Source organism: Hibiscus syriacus, unplaced genomic scaffold (assembly GCF_006381635.1).
Source record: "Hibiscus syriacus cultivar Baekdansim isolate YM2019G1 unplaced genomic scaffold, ASM638163v2 tig00110450_pilon, whole genome shotgun sequence".
NCBI classification, from domain to species: Eukaryota; Viridiplantae; Streptophyta; class Magnoliopsida; order Malvales; family Malvaceae; genus Hibiscus; species Hibiscus syriacus.
This window is the reverse complement of record NW_024062743.1, coordinates 8,159,611-8,184,130: the sequence shown is the minus strand read 5'-3', so window position 1 is coordinate 8,184,130 and position 24,520 is coordinate 8,159,611. Positions and strand designations below refer to the sequence as shown.

At 35.9% G+C, this 24,520-nt stretch overlaps 1 pseudogene; it reads left to right on the top strand.

The window, feature by feature from the left end:
- Positions 1-976: 976 nt before the first annotated feature.
- On the top strand, positions 977-22,735 carry LOC120126085 (annotated as a pseudogene).
- The last annotated feature ends 1,785 nt before the right edge of the window (positions 22,736-24,520 follow it).

Here is a 24,520-nt window from a genome sequence, read left to right as displayed (position 1 = left end):
CGTAGGTTGTCAATGGCTTTTTCCTGGGGCTTCTCTCCCAGGATCACTCTTGTTCTTTTTGCTGCTATTGTTTTTTCTTGTTTCACCCTCCCAGTTGAGAAGGCTTGTTTTTTTCTATCTTTTTACACATTTTCTTGATCCGGGGGAATTTATTTTCTATTGTTTATTCTTAATTTTGTTTTTTGTTTTCTTTTGGTTTTCTGATCTGGGTATTTCTTGCTTTTCTCTTTTGGATTGATAATTATATTTATTTGTTATTTTTTTGGGTTTTTATACTCTTGTTCTTTCTTTTTTTGAGATTCTCTATTTTTTTGCGGGTGTTTGTATTGACTAAGATTTGAATGTGTTAGTGTTTTCTACTCCAATGAGCTAACTATGTGGCGCATTTTTGGATCTGTTAGTATACATTCCTTTCTATTCATGAACTTTAGGGTATGATGTTATAAGTGTAAATTTGTGATTTTTTCATAGGTTTCAGGATTAATTTGCGACTAAGCCTATGCTTTTGAACTCATGTATTTATCTAATTGCATTCCACTTCTGAAACCAATACCAATTGCAAAGTTAGAGTAAATATAAAGGCAATATATATGAGGAGAAATACAAAATTAAGTATGGTCATGAATTCTTTGTTGCACGTTCAAATCTGAAATCACAAGAAATTCCAGAAGAAGAAAGCAAGATGAAGAAGATCAAGAGAAGAAGAGTAGATTAGTAGAACGGCTGAGATTTTTTTTAAAACTCAAAATTGTTTTTGCACAAACCCTCTACTCAGCATTTAGGTTAAGCCAGACCGCTGCATTTAATGATCAAAACGACAACGTTTTCATAAGTAAAACGAGCCGGTTTACTTGAACTATAAAATGCCTCGTATAATTCTTAAGAATTATGGTTCTCCTTAGCTTTCCAGTTATTAACTGTTAGTGTAATTACCCAGTTTTTTTTTTTTTGTTTTTAAGAATCTTTATGTTGATGAAAGCAAGTTTTCTTGCAGATTCTGAAGGATTTTTTGTTATGGGTTGACAAGGATCTTGGACCTTGGGGTCCACTTGTGCTGTAAGTCACCTGAAATCCTCTTGTATTTTTTTCCCTCTAGCATCTATTGTTTCGTTTACTAAATGCAGTACATTTGATTTGGCAGTGTGTCCATCTGATAATATAAAATGTTCATTGTTGTCAAGACAGAACTGATTATTAATAGAATGCCCCTCGATGAGTATTAATCTTAGCCTCATTATTATGTAGTATAACTCTAAATTTGAAGCTTTGGTGTTGATAACTGACTAATTTTCTAGTGAATTGATTAGCTGTGGATAACGTAATTCTGAAGTATTGGAATTTGTTACCTTTCAACTTCATAGTTCTTTGTTGATTTGCAGGGCTGTTGCTTATATTCCTTTGACAGTCTTAGCGGTTCCAGCTTCAGTGCTTACTGTAAGCATTAAACTCCTATACTGATGCTTCATTGTAGCCAAATCATTAGCATTTTGTGTCATCATGGATTTCTTTCTTGTTCATGCTATTTTTACTAATCATTGTTGTTTCCCTCCCTGCGTGATATGGAGTAACGATCTTGATTCTTTCATTCATTATTAGAGGTTGTTCTCTGTAGAGTAGGGATAGTGTCCATGCCCTACCATTATCTACTATTATAGAAGTAAAATCCATTCAATTCTTGATGCAGATTATTTACCATACATGGCTCTTTTAGGAAGATGTTGGTCAAGCCCTATATGGAAGAGTTAATTACATGTTAATAAACTTAGAATTAGTTTCTATAAGTGATTTAGTAGCTCTGTAAGTACCTGGATTTGGAATAAATTGACATCTAGAATAATGATATGGTAAATTATGGGTCTTGTTAAATTGACACTTTTTTGGTTAAATTCTATGCTGCCTATTGGAAAATTAAAACTTAAACAAACCACTTTATCCTAATTTTTTTGTCATTTAACAGAGAAGACTAAATTATGATTGACTAGCATTCTTACTGTTAATATGACATTAAATTATCCCTACGATCTTTTAACTTTTTCCGTATTTCTCTGCAACATGTTTTCTTAAATTTTTTATTTACATGATTTTTTTTTATAAAAAGGGAGTTCTCGTTAAACCCCCCTTCATAACTGTCAAGCAAGAAGAGTGACTCAACGGACATTGGAAGGAGGAAAAGAGTGCTTCAAAATTTTATTGCATAAATACCAAGTACAAGAAGAGTACAATACCATCAAACACAACCTGACTACCCCCTCAACAATGATCAACATTAAACTACATAAACACAGCAATGACCAAACCCAACTCAAGAAAACTATATCATAAAAACAATCAACCAAACGCAAGCACAACACAATTGACAAATATAACCAAAACTTCCCCAAATACAACAAACTCAATGAAACAAATATATCCCAACATCGTGTGTTCGATCCATGCTCCCCGCATTTTAGCTTTTAAAAATGTATTTTGAATTTTGATAGAGAGAGAAGCGGAAGGTTAGGTGTTTTTGGTGTTATCATCCGTTCACAGGCAATTATCTACCGCCATCCGCCGCCGCCAATCCCGCCGATCGTCGTTCACCGCGGTCAGCTGCAACACTCCGAACATCGTTCGCCGCCGTTTTTCTCAGGGAAGTTCATCTCGCCATTGTGGTTCTAATTTCGAACATAGTTTTTCCAAAAAAACCTTTAATCGGTGCAGATCTACCGTTGAAGGTCGATTTTTTAATTTTCCCTGGTGACTTTTGGAGGTCATTGTCTCAACACCGCTAGCACCAAGAGGTACTCCTTGCGACGAACGGTCGATCTGGAAAGACTGGTCACAAAACGCCTAGCGCGTGGAGTTCACGCGCCGCCACAAGGTTCGTTCACTCCTTCACGCGCCGACGCGTGAGGGCCATTTCTAACGCCAGTTTTTTTCCACTGTCTCTGGGTGATTCCGACCAGACCCTACCTCTCAGATTTGAAGTTGATTTATGAAATATGGGCGATCATTTCAATCGGGTTTGGCTTGGAACCAAAAATAGTTACGGTAGGAATGGCAACAGTGAATGGAGGAAAAATAACAGTTCCTGCTGGAAGCAAAAATACATATCAACTAAAAAGAGAAATAGGGTTGGGTGTTATACGCTATTTGTTGAAAATATTCCCGACAATCTTCATTGGAAAAGGTTTGGCTCTCTTTTTTGCATCCATGGAAAGGTGATTAATGTTTTCATCCTTTCTAAAAAATCTATAAGGGGGATTCGTTTTGGATTTATCAGATTTGCTACATTTGAAGAAGCCAAGAAAGCAATTGTTAGGATGGATGACTCTTTCATTTTTGGATGTAAAATTGGTGTTTCGATGGCAAAATATAATCCCAAACAATCCTTCTGGAGAAGAACTACTTCATCCTTTCAGCAGAAGGATAGGGATGTAGCTGACAAAAAGAGTTACCCATCCTCGATAGAAGGGGTGGTTGATGAAGATAAAATACAAGTTCTGGAAAATTGCCTTGTGTGTTAGTGTAGAAATTTTTTTTCCATCTCGAACTGTTGGATCATAAACTTGATCCATTATGGGAGCCTAAACCCAAACCCAAACTAAATTGATGTCATTACTTACATCATTTAATTAAAGATGTCATTGCTTACATCATTTAATTAATGATGTCATTGCTTACATCAATTTAGTTAGGTGAGAGTTAGATATTTGTTGAATTTGTAATGGTTTAAATTAGTTTATTTGTGTGGTGTAGGATTGTTCTTGAGTAGTATAAATACCCCTTCCCATTTTAGTTTTAAGCATAAAGAAAAATTAAGAGCTTCTAAGTGAGTGAAGAAGCAAAGTCTTATTAGAGTGAGTTGTAGTTCTTGTTTTTGAGTGAGAGTACTCTTGTAATATTTGTTTGAGTTTCAATAAAAGTTGTTTGTGTGAGTGTTTTATTTCCAACATAGTGGCATCAGAGAGAGTTGGAAAGATCGAAGGTCTCGACGAGAGGAATCCGACGCTGCCAGAATTTTCTCAATCTGAGTTCTGACGCACCGCCACGCACCACCGGAAGGCTGCTGCCAGAAAATCGAGTTGACTCACCGAGTTGAGCCGAGTCAGCCGAGTTGGAGCCCTTGACCGAGTTGTCCAAGTCCCTCCAAAGTTTTTTTTTCATCGTTCCGGATTCATCCGTGCAATCGGATTTTACAAAATCTCATTATATTGAGAGATATGGCAAATGGTATGGCACCATTCCAAGTTCCGACACTCAACAACAACTATGACAATTGGAGTATCAAAATGAAGGCACTTCTTGGATCACAAGATGTGTGGGATATCATAGAGAAAGGCTATAACGAGCCTGCAGATGATGATGCTTTTGCTACTCTTACACCAGATCAAAAGACAACTTTGAAGGATTCAAGAAAGAGAGACAAGAAGGCTCTCTACCTCATCTATCAAGCATTAGATGATGATGGTTTTGAAAAGATTTCAAGTGCAAGCTCTAGCAAGGAAGCGTGGGAGAAGCTACAAACCTCTTACAAAGGATCCGAGCAAGTGAAGAAGGTTCGTCTCCAAACATTAAGAGGTGAATTCGAATCCTTAAACATGAAAGCATCTGAGTCTATTTCAGATTATTTCTCAAGAGTAGTAGCTGTTTCTAATCAATTAAAAAGAAATGGTGAAAAGTTAGACGATGTGAGGATAATAGAGAAGATACTCCGTTCGTTAGATCCCAAATTTGAGTACATCGTCGTGACGATTGAAGAAACTAAAGACTTGGAAGAAATGAAGATCGAACAGCTTCAAGGATCATTGCAAGCATACGAAGAGAAGCATAAAAAGAAGCATGAGTTTACTGAGCAACTCCTCAAGCTGCAACTCAAGGATATGCATGAGAGCCAACGCAATGATAGAAACCAACGTGGCCAAGGCAGAGGTAGATGCCATGGACAAGGTGGAAGTCGAGGTCGTGGACGAGGCTGGAATTACAACAATAACAATTCCAACAACAACTATGAGAAAGGAGAAAGCTCAACACGAGGTCGTGGAAGAATTAATCCAAACTCAAAGTATGACAAATCTCAAATTCGATGTTATAATTGTCAAAAATTTGGGCATTATGCTTCAGAATGTAGAGCTCCCAACAACAAAATTGAGGAGAAGGCCAATTACGTGGAGGAAAAGACAGATGGCAAAGAAACTCTTCTTCTAGCACGAAAGGAAACTGATGGTGGCCAAGAAAATTCCTGGTATCTTGACAGTGGTGCAAGCAATCACATGTGTGGAAGGAAAGATATGTTTGTGGAGCTAGACGAGTCAGTAAGTGGAAATGTTTCGTTTGGAGATGATTCCACAATAGCAGTGAAAGGGAGAGGTAACATTCTTATCCGTTTGAAAGATGGGAGACATCAATTTATTTCAAATGTCTACTATGTGCCCAATATGAAAAGTAACATTTTAAGTTTAGGGCAACTGGTAGAGAAAGGTTATGATATTCATATGAATAATTATAATCTTTCTATAAAAGATGATAAGAATAACTTCATTGCTAAAGTGCCGATGTCAAAGAATAGAATGTTCTTGATCAACATACAAAATGATGTTGCAAAGTGCCTGAAAGCTTGCTACAAAGATGCATCATGGCTTTGGCATCTTCGATTTGGGCATCTCAATTTTGGAGGTCTAGAGCTATTATCTAAGAAGGAGATGGTGAAAGGACTACCTCACATCAACCATCCTGACCAGCTCTGTGAAGGGTGTCTAGTCGGGAAACAATTCAGGAAAAGCTTTCCAAATGAGTCAGAGACAAGAGCTAAGAAGCCACTTGAGCTCATCCATACCGATGTGTGTGGACCGATCAAGCCAAGCTCTCTCGGTAACAATAACTATTTTCTTCTCTTCATTGATGATTTTTCAAGAAAAACCTGGGTATATTTCTTGAAACAGAAGTCAGAAGTTTTTGAATTCAAGAAGTTCAAAGTAGCAGTGGAGAGAGAAAGCGGTAGAAAGATCAAAGCCATGAGATCCGATCGAGGTGGAGAATTTACTTCCAGGGAGTTTCAAGAGTTCTGTGAAGCAAATGGAATTCGTCGACCAATGACAGTTCCTAGATCCCCCCAGCAAAATGGTGTGGCAGAAAGAAAGAATAGAACAATTCTCGACATGGCACGAAGCATGCTCAAAAGCAAGAAACTACCCAAAGAATTTTGGGCGGAAGCAGTATCGTGTGCAGTCTACTTGTCAAATCGATCTCCAACAAGAAGTGTATGGGGAAAGACACCGCAAGAGGCATGGAGTGAAAGAAAGCCTGGCATTTCCCACTTGAGAACCTTTGGAAGTATAGCCCATGTTCACGTACCAGACGAGAGAAGAACGAAGCTTGATGATAAAAGCGAGAGTTTTATCTTCATCGGCTATGATGCTAATTCAAAGGGCTACAAGTTGTACAATCCAGACAATAAGAAGTTTGTGATTAGTCGAGATGTGGTCTTCAACGAAGAAGGAGAATGGGATTTTAACTCTCATACAGATGACTTCAATTTCTTTCCTCAGTTTGAAGAAGATGAGCAAACAATGAGGGAGCAACTAGATGAATCTCAACAAGAGCTTGCAACTCCACCCACTTCACCAACATCAACCACTCAAGGAGACTCATCACCTTCATCATCGTCAAGTGGGAGTCAAAGTGAAAGAGTTGTGCAACGCACCAGAAGCCTTAGAGATCTCTATGAGGTAACTGAACGACAAGATAATCTTACATTATTTTGTCTGTTTGCCGATTGTGAACCAGTGAGCTTTCAAGAAGCGGTACAAGAAAAGAAATGGAGAGATGCGATGGACGAAGAAATCAAGGCCATCGAAAAGAATGACACATGGGAACTTACCTCACTTCCCAAGGGACATAAGGCGATAGGTGTCAAATGGGTGTACAAAACAAAGCAAAACGCCAAAGGAGAGATTGAAAGGCACAAGGCGAAGCTAGTTGCTAAAGGCTATAGTCAAAAGGCTGGAATTGACTATGATGAGGTATTTGCTCCTGTTGCTCGATTAGAGACTATCAGACTAATCATTTCTTTGGCAGCTCAAAACAAGTGGAAGATACAACAGATGGATGTAAAGTCCGCCTTCCTAAATGGAGTTCTTGAAGAGGAACTTTACATTCAGCAACCATCAGGCTATGAAGTCAAAGGGCATGAAGACAAGGTGTTGAAGTTGAAAAAGGCTCTTTACGGGCTAAAACAAGCACCAAGGGCATGGAATAGCCGAATCGACAAGTACTTCCAAGAGAATAGCTTCAACAAATGTCCCTACGAGCATGCTCTATATATCAAGATCAAAGATGAAGATATTTTGATCGTGTGCCTCTACGTGGATGATTTGATCTTCACTAGAAGCAACCCAAGCATGTTTAATGAATTCAAGGATGTGATGATGAAAGAATTCGAGATGACAGACATGGGGCTCATGGCGTACTACCTTGGCATTGAAGTTAAGCAACAAAATGATGGAATTTTCATTTCACAGGAAAGCTATGCAAAGGAGATACTGAAGAAGTTCAAGATGGAGAACTGTAAGCCAATAAGCACACCGGCAGAATACGGGATCAAGATGACCAAACATGAAGAAGGCGAAAGTGTAGATCCAACATTCTTCAAAAGTTTGGTAGGAAGTCTACGCTATCTAACTTGCACGGGACCCGATATTCTTCACGCAGTTGGATTGGTTAGTCGCTACATGGAATCCCCAACAACCACCCATTTTAAAGCCGCAAAGAGAATTCTTCGCTATCTGAAAGGTACAATTGACTTTGGCTTGTTCTATTCAGTTTCTAATGATTACAAGCTTGTTGGATATAGCGACAGTGATTGGGGTGGAGACATAGATAATCGAAGGAGCACTACTGGATTCGTATTTTTCATGGGAGATATTGCATTCACATGGATGTCAAAGAAACAACCGATTGTCACATTGTCCACTTGTGAAGCGGAATATGTTGCTGCTACCTCATGTGTTTGTCATGCAATTTGGCTTAGAAATCTATTGAAGGAGATTGGTTTGATACAAAAAGAGCCTACCAAGGTTTGTGTCGACAACAAGTCAGCCATTGCCTTAGCGAAGAATCCAGTATTCCATGATCGAAGCAAGCACATTGATATTCGCTACCACTATATAAGGGAGTGTGTTGCAAGAAAAGATGTGGAAGTTGAATATGTGAAGTCACAAGATCAAGTTGCTGATATTTTTACCAAGCCACTGACCATCGAAGACTTCTTAAGATTAAGGAACCTACTAGGGGTCACGAGATCAAGTTTAAGGGAGGGTGTTGGATCATAAACTTGATCCATTATGGGAGCCTAAACCCAAACCCAAACTAAATTGATGTCATTACTTACATCATTTAATTAAAGATGTCATTGCTTACATCATTTAATTAATGATGTCATTGCTTACATCAATTTAGTTAGGTGAGAGTTAGATATTTGTTGAATTTGTAATGGTTTAAATTAGTTTATTTGTATGGTGTAGGATTGTTCTTGAGTAGTATAAATACCCCTTCCCATTTTAGTTTTAAGCATAAAGAAAAATTAAGAGCTTCTAAGTGAGTGAAGAAGCAAAGTCTTATAAGAGTGAGTTGTAGTTCTTGTTTTTGAGTGAGAGTACTCTTGTAATATTTGTTTGAGTTTCAATAAAAGTTGTTTGTGTGAGTGTTTTATTTCCAACACGAACTTCACAAGACAGATGCATGAAAAGGTCTTAAGGGTTTTTCGTTGATGAGAGCTACTGAAAATGTTGTCTTAATTTGTTTTGAAAACTCGATGTTAATAGAATGAAAGTCGAGAATTCGGAATATCTGGTAGTGTGGTTCGACAGGTTTGAATCATGGTAAAAAAATTGGTGGTGGAGATTCGGCGTCTTTGGTTGGTTTGGGAAGGGATTCTTTTTCATGCTAGGAGCTGGGATACCTTTACAAACATAGCATCAAAGTAGGGGAAAATTATTGCAATAGATGAAAACTCCCAATATCCATCGTCCTTTGATCGGGTAAAAATCCAGATCTTCACAAATATCATCTCTAGAATTGAAGAGGTAGTATAACTGAAGGTTGAAGGCCAATCGTTTACCGTCCTGGTTCGCGAGATCGATCTGAGTTTCAAGCCTATTCCTTGGGTTCCCGAGGAAGATGAAGAAGACACAGTTACCTCTGATAACGACAAATCCAAAAATTCAATGTCAAGCATGGATGCATTGGCCCTATCTAATACTCAAATTGAAGCTCCTCCCTCTGGTAGATGTTCCCCTGAGGTACACCGGGTTCCTTTCCACTTGAATTGATGGAAAACTTGTCAAATCAGATTGGGAAAGAAGAAGTACCTCGTAGTAGAGCCACTGGTGGTGAAATTGGTTTAGCTTCAAGGCCATGTTCAGTTTTGGAGTCTTCCTTACCTTGTGCCCTCTATCGATCAGATCAAAATGTTCTCATGCCCTAGAAGACGGCCACAGTATGGGTCTATTGGTTTCTAATGGGGCAATAGGTGATTCAATCCGGCTGCAGGGAGAGGGTCAAAGGAAGGGACCAAAGTGCGGAAAGAAAAAAAACCTCGCGAATCTAAAAAAGGCAAGCAAAAGGTAGAGGTGGCTTAACTGCCTCGGACGAATCTTGGCCTTTAGTCTGTTAGCGGTTTTTGAAGGAGTTTTGTTGATTGGATCGTGTTGCTTCTCCAATTGTTTTGATGGTTTGCCGCTCGGATTCAGTTTTTTTTTCTTCATATTATTGGATTTAGGTGTTGCTTTCGAATATTTTGGTTCTTAGTGATGCGAGGCTCGGGATAGGCGTGAGTTGGTATCGAATAAGGCTCTCCTTGTTTTATTTGGTTGTTTTAGGGTGGTTTATTAGAGGTTTTCTGGGGTTTTTTTATTTGATGGATGTATCTTATTGGGGTGTTATTTCATTTCATCCAAGGTGTACTGGTTTTAATATTTAATAAATCATGTGGTACTATTTTCCTCCTAATTTTCGTTGACATATGGTTTAGTATGTTGATGATTATGAAGGGGGTTTTTAACAAGGCCTCCAATTCTTATAAAAAAAACAAATATATCCCAACCAATTAGCCTATCCCTAGCTTAGCAAATTCATCCGCTTCCCAGTTAGATGCTCTCAACACATGCCTAACAATAACACCTTTGTCAACCACAATCGAGGCTATATCTTTAACTATGGACAAAAACAATAGGGTGGTAGCAGCAAGATTCTTGATCCAATCGACAACCACAACACTATCGAATTCTAAAATAAGCCTTTCAATTCGCTGAAATCCCCGACTCTAAGAAAAGCCTCAGCCTTCTCATAATTGCCATCAATTCTGCCAGAATTGGAGGGTAACCAATTCTCTCTAAGAACGATCTCAACACCACACCTTTCTCGTCTCTGAGTAGCCCTCCGATGCCACCTTTCACCTACATTTTATCAATAGCACCATCTATGTTCACTTTTAACGAAACCCCCACCAAACATGAAACCTACAATTGTCCACCCTTTTTTTAGGACTGAATAAGTCTCCGATGAAGAGAGGTTCGAACGACACCCTTTCCCAAAGCAAGGTAAACACGACTAACTCCATTCCTCACTCTTCTATTTCCTTGATTTTGCTTTGTTCAAAAAAAAATACAGATTCGAAAAAACCTTGAAAAATGTTGTTGTATTGATGAAAAATCCCCCTACAATTGTTTCACTTTCGTTTTGCTGTTTGAATCGTCCCCTCCTTTCTTACATTTCGTTCATTTTTTATAGCTGAACTTTACATAAGTTTAACATAAAAAAATAAGCAAACTAGTGGGGTGGTTATGCTTTTATTATTGCAGGAAACACGAGATGGTGGGATGGTAGGTGTTGAAATATGGGATGGTGGGACGATTTTCAACACCTACCATCTCACATCTCGTGTTTCCTGCAATAATAAAAGCATAACCACCCCACTAGTTTGTTTATTTTTTTATGTTAAACTTATGTAAAGTTCATCTATAAAAAACTGAACGAAATGTACGAAAGGGGGAACGATTCGAACAGCAAAACAAAAGTGAAACAATTGTAGGTGGATTTTTCATCAATACAACAACATTTTACAAGGTTTTTTCGAATCTGTATTTTTTTTTGAACAAAGCAAAATCAAGAAAATAGAAGAGCGAGGAATGAAGTTAGTCGTGTTTACCTTGCTTTGGGGAAGGGTGTCGTTCGAACTTCTCTTCGCCGTAGACTTATTCGGTCCTAAAAAGGGGTGGACGGTTGTGGGTTTTGTGTTTGGTGGGGGTTTCGTTAAAAAATAGGGGACTTTTGGGTCTCGCCAGTTGGTCGATATCCCTTCTCCGGTGGGTTTTGACACCAAATTCGGTGGTCGGCGTTGTTCAGTGGGGTCCTTTGGTGAGGTCGGCGTCGCATGAATTGAGGGAAGGCCAGGGTAAATCACGGGCAGAAACAAAACAAGGGGAGAAGTATTAAACTTTTAAAAATTTTGGGGCTAATCACGCGTCAGGTCCCCTGATTCTAGGAGCTTTATCTTTTGTTCACCTATCTTAATGGGTAAATTTCAGTCTATGTCCTCACAATTTTAGCGTTTTATGTTTTGGTCATTATCAGGGTAAAATTATCTTTAAGCTCCTCTTATTTTAGCTTCTTTTGCACTATGGTTATTTATTTTGAATATGCATATTTATTTTATTAACTTTCAAATTTAGTCACTACTTATTTTCTATTTAGTTACTAACTTTTATTTTCTTGCATTTTAATCATTGTTATTTTATATTTATGCAATTAGGCCATTATTTTATTTTATATTTTTTTATTATCTTTTGTTTTGTTTCATAGTTTTAATTCTAAATTTAGTTTTTAAATTAGATTAAAATTCAGAAATTTGGACGACACTTTTGTTTTAATTAGAGAGCAATTCGAGTCGAGTTTTCGTATAAAATGTTCAATTGCTCGAATTTTAAAATTTATTAATAATTAATATTTACTAAAAATTCTAAGTTTAATCATTTAGATAAAAAATAGGTTTTAATTTAATCTTCAACTTTAGAAATTATCGATTTAGGTCCTTAAGCTTCTAGATCTTTTAAAAATCAATATTTTTAGATCTTGACTCTTTAGTCCCCGAATTTTATTTTTGAAATAATTAATTAAGATTGATATTAGAGCCTCCACTTTTAGTTAGATTTCAAACTAGTCTTTTAATTTAGGGGATAATTCGAGTTGGTCTTCGCCTAAATACTCGAGGGACCATCTCGATTATTCGATAATTTATTAAAATCAAATAGGATTAATATTAGAACCTACACATTTAAGTTTGAGCCCCTAGGTTCCTTAATTCTCATAATTTGACACAATAAGTTAGAAAAAACATTAATTTATCTTAGATTAATTAGGATTGAATAAAAAAAATTCTGATTGCATTTTATTTTAAACTCTAAGGCACTGTTTACTTATTAAGGAATTAATAATATATCTCCCGCAATTATGCTCTGGGAGTGACTACTGGTGATTCCCGAAATAAGTCGACATCCTTTTCAAAACTGCATCATGGTTTTCTAAAAACGAGACAATGTTCGGTTATTAGACACAATAGTTGATCTCCCGCATTTACACTCGGGGGCAAATGCTATCGGCCTTAATAAACAAATATCCTTTTCAACTTTGCATCCGTAATGACTTTCAAATTAAATAAATATCGAACTCAAAATTTCCGATTTTAAATATAGGGTAAGCAACTAGTTACCAATTTTTGGGGCACTTGTGGGGGTGCTAATTGACAAGATTTCTTCTCATAGAAATGCCCAAAACATCTTGAAGAGTTTGATTTCCTGAATCAACAATCTTCCCCACCTTGTTATTCGAAAGAGTGAACAACCTTGGAAAACGCTCTTTCAATGGAACTCTATCATGCCAAAACAAAATTGAATCCCTATTGTCCACCTTCAATTTGAAATTAGTCCGCAAATAAACTCTACTGTGTAAAGTAATATCGGTACCCCTTTGAGCTTGATCAATATCGATACTATGCTTCATGGTATTGATACCACTGTGTAAAGTAGTATCGATACCTATTTTGCATTCTGAAATTTGAGCAATTTGGAAAATAATTGGTAATATCGATACTACCTAGAGAGTAACGATACTTCTCTTACCTTTGGTATCGGTACCACACAAACAGTTGGTACTGTTCATGTAATGTCGATACTATAAGAACAATATCAGTACTACGTACCCTGAAAAACTGTTTTGTGCTCAAATTCTAGTTTAATGGACTTTGAATTATTTTTGAAAACTTTAAACAAATTTAATCGAGTCCAAAAATATTTTGTCTTAATTTGTTATATTAAAACCTTAGTAAACATAGTTCAACAATCTCATCCTTTTTGGTATAACAAAACATTTAAAAAATCGTTTTAGCAAAACTCTCCCTTAATAAAATATTTAATGAAAAAGAACAATATTTGAAAAATATTAAAGGTCACTTTTTCATTGAGAAATTAAATTTTTCAAATTTATACTTCTCCCTCTTTTTGTTATATAAAAAAATAATTCAAACTTTTAAGGTACAAAACAACAATGAAGAGTAAGTAGTAATTTTAACATTAAAATCATCTGAAAAATCAAAGTTTTCCCTCAATAAAATCATTCCAAACAAAAACTTGACTCTAAAAGCTTAACACTTAAAAGATATTGAATTTCAACAAAGATTAATAAACGTGTTAGTAGCACATGAAATTCAATATATCAAAGTTTAAACTATTTTATGCAATACCAAAAGTTATATTTAAGTGCATGTGCATAAAGCTAGCAAAAAATGTTATGCATTTGAAAAAATTGATATCAATTGTTAGAGATATATCACTTGTAATAAATCACATGCATAAACATTTAAATTAAGGTAAAAATTAAAATTTGTAAAAACAAAATATTAAAACCAATTTTGACCAAAAATTATTATGATTGACTAAAATTATGAAAAAGCATTAAAACTTTAAAATGTCTATCATATTACAATTTTCAAATTACATGAGATGGAAAACTTAAAATTATTTAAAATCAAATAATTCATTCATGTTTAAACTAAATGAGCAAACAATTGTGCAAGATAATCAAATTAAGTTTAAATGTTACACATTCCTCATTTTGTGTGGCTTGAGCTTTTGTATTCCTTCACTTTCATCATCATTGCTCTCACACACTTACAAAAGACATTTATTAGGATTTTGGTACACAAATTGCTTTGGACCCTTGAACATTAGTTTCAATGGCCCTTGTTCCATTAAGAATACATACTTGTTTAATTTTAAAATGTTTTTCTTTCTTTAAAGGACAAGTATGTTCCTTGTGATCATGATAATGACAATGTGAGCATTTTGTCATTATGAAACTAGATGAATTATTAAAAATGATTTCTTTTTCTTTTGTTAAGCATTCAAGCTTAACTTTTAAATAAAAACATTTTTTTTCAAAATTTTCAATTTTCACTTTAAATCATTTTTCAAAATTTCATTTTGTTTTTCAAAATCAACTTTAGCTTTCAAAAGATTTTTTATAAGAATTTGATTCACTAGAGTTAAAAGATACATCGGGCTCTTCAAGAGCCATTAAGCAGACCACCATAGTTGGTTTTTCTTTCTTGTTTCCGTTAAGTTCGTCGAGCTTATTCCAAAGCTCCTTGGCATTTGAAAAGAATAAACGCCTTCATAGACATCGGGACCAAATGCACAAAACATGTCCATGGCCTTGGCATTTTGTTGGGCATTCTTTCGTTCTAGGGCACTCCACTCCTTTGTCTTCTTCTTTGGAGAAGAGAAATCATTCTCGATCACTCCTATGCATCAAGATCATTGGATTCGATTAATAGTTTCATTAATTTCTTCCAATGACGGTAGTTTGCTCCATTGAAGTATGGAGGTTTGTCGAATTAGTTGGGAGTCTTTCATGTGAAACGAGCCGGAGGTGGAAGTCATCTTCTCAGTTGTGTCGGGTATCGGTAGAGTTTCTTCAAGGATCGTCTCAATGTTTTTAAACCTTCTAACGAGTTAAGCTCTGATATCAATTGTTAGGATTTCGATGAAGCTCAATTGATCAACCGAATAATTTGCCAAGAGGGGGTGAATTAACTTTTTGAGTTTAGGGAATAATGAGTAAAAAGAGATAGACAATTTGAATAAGGATTTATAGTGGTTTGATTTCTCAACCAAGTCTAAATCCATTACCTTAGTTCCTCACTAAGGATTTTCTAACAAATTCACTAATTTGTTTTTTCTTTTTACAGGATCAAGAGATAACATTTACAACTCCTTAGCTTTTCAAAGGCTAAGCTAGAATCACTCCCCTTTTACAAGGTATAAAGAAGTGTAAACAAGAAAATCTCTTAAAGGTTGGATGTTTACAAAAGTTAGGCTCATAAAAATAAGACCTAAGGTTATACAATTAAACTCAAAGAACAAATATTTACAAGAGAAAGAAAAACAATTATTGAAAAACTTTTCTTGTGTATGATGCTAAATTTTTCTTCTCTCCAAGAGGTAACCCCAAATAATCTATTGGGAAGGAACCCACTGTGCCCCCTATTCTAGCAGCCCACTGACTAAGGACCCCTTCATTAACGTTAATTCCGTATAACCTGCTCTTGGATAAATTAATTTGCAAGCCAGACATCATCTCAAAGATCAGAAGCACCCTACTCACATTCTTCAATTCCCTGATCGAAGCGTTACAAAATATTAATAGATCGTCTGCAAATTGGAGGTGAGAGAGGTTAAAGGAATTACCCTGATTTCCAATCTTAAATCCTCTAAACAAACCTAAACTCATAGCCTTTGACTACATCAAGCTCAATAATTCACCGACCAAATTAAAAAGAAGAGGAGAAAGAGAACAACCTTGTCGAAGACCCCTCGCAATCCGAAACTCATCCGAAGGAGAATCATTCACTAAAATTGAAATTGAAGTCGTAGAAAAACACATTTTCATCCAAGATCTCCACCTCTACCCAAACACAATGCAATCCATGATTTTTAATATTATACTCCAATCAATTGATTCATACGCTCTCTTGAAGTCAACCTTGAACACTATTCCTTCAAGGCCTTTCCTTCTCCAACAATCAATTCCCTCGTTCGCAATAAATGAACAATCCATAATATGCCTCCCCAGAATGAAGGCGAATTGGGAAGAGTCGACAACCGCATCCATATATTGTCGTAATCTCCTAGATAACACCTTCGAAAAAATCTTATAAAGCCCTCCGACTAGGCTAATCGGTCTAAAGTCCTCAATACTTTCCGAGTTCGTCTTTTTCGAAATAAGGGTATTGAAAGAGTGATTTACCCCTTTATCCCATCTTTTTCCCACATAAAAGTCACTAAAAACCTCAAGATTCACTTTTTGAAAAATTATATTGGCAATCGATCTGGCCCCGAAGCTTTATTACTATCCGAGGACGATATTACATCCCAAACTTTTTTCTCCGAAAATTGTTTATCCAAAAACGAATTCTGCTCCACTGAAATCTTGGAGAAATTAAAATTCAATATCTCTACCTCAATTGTAGGGTTTTTATTGCAAGCTTCATTGAAAAAATTTACAACGCTTGATTTAATTACTTTAGAATATGTCGTTAACTGACCAATCACTTTCAACGCTTTAATAACGTCCACCCTTCCTTTGTTTGCAGCACATATGAAAAAATCTAGTATTACGATCGCCCTCCAAACACCATTTCACTCGTGATTTCTGCAACCAAACCAACTCCTTTTTTTATAAATCCCAAAGCTTCTTTCTAGCCATACCCAAAGACTATAGAGACGGAAGAGGACCCCTGCTGTATATCAAGTTCCATGTCGTGTATAAATTTTTCCAGCTCCGAAATGGACCCTTGCATTTTGATAAAACTGGCTTTAGAATTCTTTTTGATTGTCGCTTTAGAGAATTTTAGAACACTGGAAATCCCTTTTCTCCTTCTTTCCATCCTCGCTCTCTGAAAATCCTCCCTCATTTTCTCTTTGAAACCTTATTCTTCTAACAAATAATTAAACAATCCGCCCCTTTACTTTCTAGAATAATTGCATTGTGGTCGGATAAAGATCTCAGGAGAAGACTCTGATTTAGCATCGGAAACACTGATAAGAAATTCGAATCTACCAGAAATCTGTCCAATCTAACAAAAGTATGAATTTCCCTGTTGTTACACCAAGTGAAGTTGCCACCCGACAAAGGAATATCAGTCAGATTAGACCTATGCACAAACTCATTAAAGATTCTCATCGAGAACCTGTTCTGATTTCTCCCCATTTTCTCCTCTTGTGATAGGTATGCATTAAAGCCACCTCCCAAACAAATGAGACAATCCAGTTGCAGCACAAAAAACGTCTTGAAGAAATATTCTTTCTTCGAATTCACTGATGGCCCATACACATTAATAAACTAACATTTAACAAACAATTCTTTTGGATTACCTTTAACTGCAATAAACCTCTCCTGAGCACATTCAGACTCCACCTCCAGCTTACTTTCATCCCATAAAGTTATCAAGCCCCCTGCTGATTCAACCGCAGAAGACGCCACATACCCTCTCAACATATTCCCTCCTAATCTCCTTAGTAAGGAAAGATTGACAACCTCCAACTTTGATTCTTGGATAAACATCAACGCCGATTTCTTCCCTATAATAAAATTCATCACTGCCCTTGACTTTTCTCTTCTTCCCAAACCCCACACATTCCAAGATAAGATACTTAAACTTGACATAGGAATAAGAAAATAACATAATAACCACAGGAGATCAATTCTCACCCCCTTCCTCCTCTCCTCTATCAGAGAATTTGCCTTTTTCATAAAAGCTTTTTTACCTCCTCGGAAGGTTACACCCATCAAATTGCTAACTTTCCAACTTGCCCGGACTACTTCATCCTCATCAAAACAATGACTTGGACTCTTCGAACGATCCCTCTTTTTTTTATCTCGAATTTCCCCTTCCTCTGCTTCTACTATAGACTCTATTAAAGAATTTGCACCCAGTTCTACCAATTGACACACTCCTATTTAAAGTGCGACCACGATTTGAATGACCTATTCTCTGAGAAGATGACCTTGAAGGAGAAATCGAATCTTCGCCCAATCTAATATTATGGTTTCGAGAACCACCTGAACCCCTTATATGATTTCCATTACTACTTAAAGAGTAAAGAACTGGATCTCTTACGAGACCCATGTTGAAAGGGTCCACCTTTGCTTGTTCCTGGATCAGCCCAGATAATCTCCACATTCTCTCTAACAGAATTGGGCCTATCTGACATGCTATTAATTCCTCTAACCAACCCATAATTCACATCATTTACCCCCTACAAAATATGTTGCATAGGAACTAAATATTTATACTGCCTCTCTTTATCAATACCCATCGAATTAGTTTGCCTCGTATCAGTTACATCATTAATTCCAGGAACGAAAACCTCCATGCCACCTGTCGAAATCTCATTAGCCCAAGTCTCCACTCTCTCCTGGGACTACACTCCTGCCTCTTGGACTTCCCGATCCCTCAAGACCCCTCCATCATCGTATTGGTTCTCCGATGATCCATCCTCCCCTTCATCAGAAGACTCTCCATCACTCTCTCCATTCGATATCTCAGAAGAACCATCATTCGATATCTCTACTTTAATCTTTATCACATACAACCTACCGTTAGTGTTGATGGAGATCGATTCCAGAAAATCAAAAGGACGGCCTAGTGGCAGGGTAGAATAAGCTTGTCCTCTTTTCAAGCATTTTAATGTTTTAGGTAGGGAGTAGGGGTATGACTTACTGTCCCCTGTTCGAGCATTTCAACGTCTATAGGTAGCATTTCTGCTATTTTGTTTTCGCATATATGTAAGGGGTGGACAGCCGGCAGAGTTTGGGCTGATCCACAGGTAAAGGTACGTGTCTTGTGGACACCATCGAGGGCCGCCCCTACGGCCTAATCGGTGGTGTGGGTGAGTCTTCTGTAACCCGATATTCCTTTTATTAATAAAACATTTTTCTCTCGGAGAAGTCCGGGGGTTGAGGTGTGCATCCGCTATGCCCCACGGGCTCGGATTATTGGTCGAAGGACCATGTGGCTATAAAGATCTAACGCGATGTTTGTTTATGCTTGATCAGATCTACGAGATTAAGGCTGACTTGGTTGGGAAGCGTCCCTTTCGAGTGCCACACGGATTAGCAACCGAACCAACTAGGCTAACAACCATCTGAGCTACTCTGCAATCCAACTTCAGCAGTGTTTCCTTTTTTATCTCCACTAGCTCTCCCTACTTTGAAGCCAAACTGGAGAAAAAGATTTCATTCCAACAATTCAGTGATACTCCAATTAACGACACTTCGCAAAACGCCAAAGGAACACCCCCATCCGAGTAAACTGGCCTCAACCAATCGAACCAGAAATTTAACTCCAGAGTTTTTTCTTTCAGAGCTTTCATTTTCTCTTCTTCCGACAGAAAAGTGACTAAACATGAGTTCCTGGCATACCCCCAGCTCGCCACTTTTGCATTTATACCATCACTGTGTTGAGCTTTCTGGATTAGTTCCACATCATACGATTGTTTATGAATGTCAATCAACGACCTCTTTAACCAACATCGCTCCTCCACAGGGATGAAGACATAGTATGGATTCTTCGAAGCAACTTCTCCACTCGTCAAACTATTACATCCCTCCTACTGGTAACCTCTTGTTTCCCACCAACTTATCACGGTAAGAGCTCCCATCATGAAACTAATTAAACACCTTACCTTTACCGTCAAGGCTCTTTATGTGAGTCTCAACCCTATACTTAACCCCTTCAACGTCTGAACCAATCAGATTCTTCCCTCTTGCCGACTTATGATACTTCGTCTCCCTAACCGAAACTCTCTTCCCATCAATCATCGCATTATCAACCTTTGCTACTACTTGCAAAAGATCCTCTTGACTCTCAAAGTGAACAAATGCAAAAGTTGAATCTCTGTACTTCGGTCTCTTGTTGACAATGGGAATAAACACCTTAACAACCTTGCCATGGACCTTGAACCGTTCCCACAAAGCTCTCATACTGACTCTTTTACTCAAATTATTAACAAAAGCAGACCGAGAGGCTCCAGTAGGGAGAAAACCTTGAATTGACTTTTCGCTTGTCATTTTTTCAAATGAGAAGTATCATGCATGGAAACCGTGGTTTAACAGTTAATCAGCACAAAGCAATAACCAAACAAGAAACCAGGTTTTGATAAGTTTGTTATGCATGTAAAGAATAAAGAGGCTTAAAATCTCATTTTATAGTTGACACACAGATAACAGAAATTGGTAGTTAAATTACTATATTTTTTCATGTTATTTACATGATATATTTTACTCACCATGTAACATTGCATATTGAAACCTCCTTCCAGAAATTAAATGAGAAATGAACAGAATTTAAATCTACCAAGTACTGTTTTTTCATTTGTCAGCTTGGTGGTGGCTATCTTTTTTGGATTGCCTGTGGGCTTTGTTGCAGATTCTATTGGTGCAACTCTTGGTGCAGGAGCGGCGTTCCTTCTTGGCAGAACAGTATGTTAATTGATTTGCTATGAAATTTTTAATTGTCTTATTACTTTACCATCCCTGGACAAAAAGCAACTTATTGATATGTTAGGTATTGATTTTTATTAAACCTTGTCAGTTGCTTTATATTTAGTTCGGTATCATATTTATTTCTATCATGTCTCTTTCAATTTTCTTTGTATTTTGTAGTTCTTATGCAGATTGGGAGATCATTTGTTGTTTCTAAGTTAAAAGATTATCCTCAGTTCCGGTCAGAAGCAATTGCAATACGGAGATCTGGCTTTAAGGTTTGTAGTCTTGTTATTTTCTTAAAGATGTCTTACTAGTTCTATTTCTAACTCTTTTTTAAATTTAAGTTATTTGATAAGCTGTGGCTTAAATCCTGCTTAATGCATCAGAATGAGTTAATAATGCTATTAGCCAAATAATGGGGGGAAATTTTATGTTCTTCCTATGTTTGAGAAGTTAGAACTTTGATTGAATAGAAGAAAAGTGTCTTTTCAGGCTCTCAGAAAGTGATGTTCCAGATTATGTAGATGAAAATGTTACTATTTATAGTTCGCCTGATGGTTCAGTGGCGACACAACATGTTAGCTTATATCAATTATTATTAATTTTTTTGAAAAAATGGATAATAACCGTTGAAGATAAAAAAAAGGGAATAACTTTGTTTATTGATTGAAATACTGTCAGATTTCTAAATTTTCTTCTGTTGCTGGACAGATTGTTTTGCTGCTTCGACTTGTACCCTTTCTCCCATTCAACATGATGAATTATCTGTTGTCGATGACTCCCGTTTCAGTTCTAGAATACATGTTGGCCTCCTGGTTAGGAATGATGGTATTTTCTTCTCAATTTACTATCACCCTCTACTTATTCTTTCCAAAAGTTTCAGCTTGCTATTTATGCGTGTTTCATTTTTTTGTGGTTTTGTCGTGCTTCGGATTTAACACTGAGAATGGTGTTTGTTACAGCCAATAACCCTTGCTTTAGTTTATGTCGGAACAACTCTTAAGGATCTTTCTGATGTGACACATGGATGGAATGAGTTTTCAACTGCGCGTTGGGTAAGTTTTGTTATTCTTCATATGTTCAATTGTTTATCTATTTGTATTTTAAGTAGTTGGTCCCAATGTATAGTTTTCTGAGGTATGCTTCTTTTGTGGCCCCTATATGCCAGGAAAATGCACTTATCTAATTACTTCTAGTTATTCTTCCATAAGATTCTAGCTTGCATGTTTGCTTTTACATTTGGCAATCCTAATTAGGAGGAAGATGCTTTTTATGCTTCATCTTAATTCTGTCTTGTGTTCTGACAACCCATGTTTGCTTTATGAATGCAGGCATTTCTCATAATGGGCCTTTCTGTGTCTGGTAAGCAGCAAAGCACTGAATAAATGATATTTTGCATATCTCTCTCTCTCTCTCTATTTTTTCTCCTTACCCCATAATAATACTTTTAAGACAATTTTTCTATGTTACCGAACTTGGATGTGGTCAGATACAGCATGTGTTTGACATGGGAATGTTCAAAAAATTGTTTTTGAATTTTTTGAATGGATTTGGAGGATATTTATTAGCTCAAGTGTCATACAAAAGAATTGTGGAAATGAATCCTGGTAACATAGATAAAGAAATATTGGATCTGCTAGATGATTCATATGAAAATGATTTTCTCACCTTTATTTTGTTAGTGCTTTCAGTTCTAGAAGAAACGGTTGTCAATAAAATACTTGAAAATTTACAGAAAACTGCAATTATGTAATTGCACTACAACCTACCTGTGTTTTTACAGTTACAGAAATGTTTGACCTGAGTGTATTTCTTTTTATGCAGTGGTTTTAATGATTTGTGTGACTAAAGTTGCGAAATCGGCCCTAGATAAAGCCTTGGCTGAAAATGAGGACGTCGATAGCATTGTAGGCTCACTGTCGTTGCCTATTGTGGGTGAAGCAGTTGGAAATCTCCACCAGCCTCTTATAATTAAGACAGACGCCATCGACGATAGTCATGAAAAATGAAGTGAAATTACCTGTAAATTCTTCTCCCCCTTCTTGATATGCTGTGGTTCACATTAAATTTGTAGTTGGTTTAGTTTTCCATAGAGCTGATTATATCGAGAACAAACCATTAGATTGCTGAATGAAAATTAACGAAGCAATTGACATATTGAGAGTATAATTCTTTTGTTACGTAGGCTTGTTTAATTTTTCTATGCTTTTTCATGTGTTTATATATTAAACTTTAATATATACCTACGGTATGGATATTCCGAATTAAATTTTAGAGAACTGGGAAAGGAATTAAATTTTTGTATCCGTTTCTATCACACAGATTTGTTAATATTTTAAGTGAAAATATTAAATATCCCATAAAATTTAATATGTATATTATTTAAAATTATTTGATAAATCTTAAAATTAACGTCTATATATATATATATATATATATATATATTTGTTACACACTCATAATATCCTGAAAAAATATTTATATATTTTTGAAGGTTTTATATAATAATATTTATAGTAAAGTGACTTTTTTTTGCATAAATTTTAAATTTAGTCTAAATTTAATTAGAAGAAAAAGAGGATTATAGGGGAAAGAAGGGAGGAGAGAGCTCCTACTGTGTCTAAAAATCATAACTTAGGAGAATACGAGAGAATAAATGTTAGCAGTTCGGTCAATCGACCAAATGTGCAGAATATATACATTACGATTAAGTTTGGTATTCAAACTTTAAAAAGCATATTAATTAGTTTCTACTTGTCAAAAAATATTTTTAAGGGTGGATTCGTACGAATAGAATTCTCTTATTTTCATTTTATCCCTCTGCACGTGCCTCGTTGCTTATATTATGACACATGGATTGATGATATACTAGTAAATGGAAAGAAGTTTAACATTATTATTATTATTATTTTCTTCAGTTCATTTACTTTTTTTTATTTTCTCACTAAAACAAAATTTAATAATTCTTAGTAATGTTTCATTAATTAATTTTTTTAATTTATCCAAATTGACTTATTAGAAATATTTTGAGTTTTTCAAAAATCAACTTTAATAGTAGATATAAAAGATAATATAGAAAAAGAAATAAATTAAATAATATTAATCTATTGATTTTAATAAAATATTATAGAATTTAATTAAAAATTATTTATGAGAAAACTTTAAAACTTTATAAAATAATATCCAAAAGTCATAAATATATTTTTTATTTAAATAAAGTTCAAAAATTAAAAATATAAAATAAAATAAAAATAAAATTAAGGGTAAATTACAGTAATGGTCACTGAACTTTTCTGAAGCTTGCATTTAGATTCTCCAACTTTTAAAATTTGCAATACATTCCTCCAACATTTAGTCTGTTTGCATTGTGGTCCCCGACGTAACCAGCCATTTGACGCCGTTACACTGTTGTTAGAAGAAGATGATGTGGAAGTCCTCCAAAATTAGTCTGTTTGCAATATGGTCACTAAACTTTTCAGGCGCTTTCATTTAGGTCCCCCAACTTTTAAAACTTACAACACAGTCCTCAATTTCATTCTAAACCCTAAATTCCAAAATAATTCAATTATATTTTAAACCCTAAATTCTATAATACTTCAACTTAGGGTTTAGAATATAATTGAAGTATTTTGGAATTCGAGGTTTAGAATATAATTGAAGTGTTTTGGAATTTTGAACATGACTTTGCTATTTGACAGTGTTTACTTCAATATAAATTTGAGGTTTATTGCATGCACATCCAACGGTTGCTGCACTTTGAACACGAAAAGTGCACCTATCACGTTTATTGCATAAACCGTTGAAGTAAAAGTAACAAGGTCAATTTGTCTTGTTCGTAGCTGTCGCACTTTGGTATGACAATCCAATAGGTTTGGATGGAACTTGAGCATGAACATCCAACGGCTGCGAAAATAGTAAAGAGTTTTAGTTCATATGACTA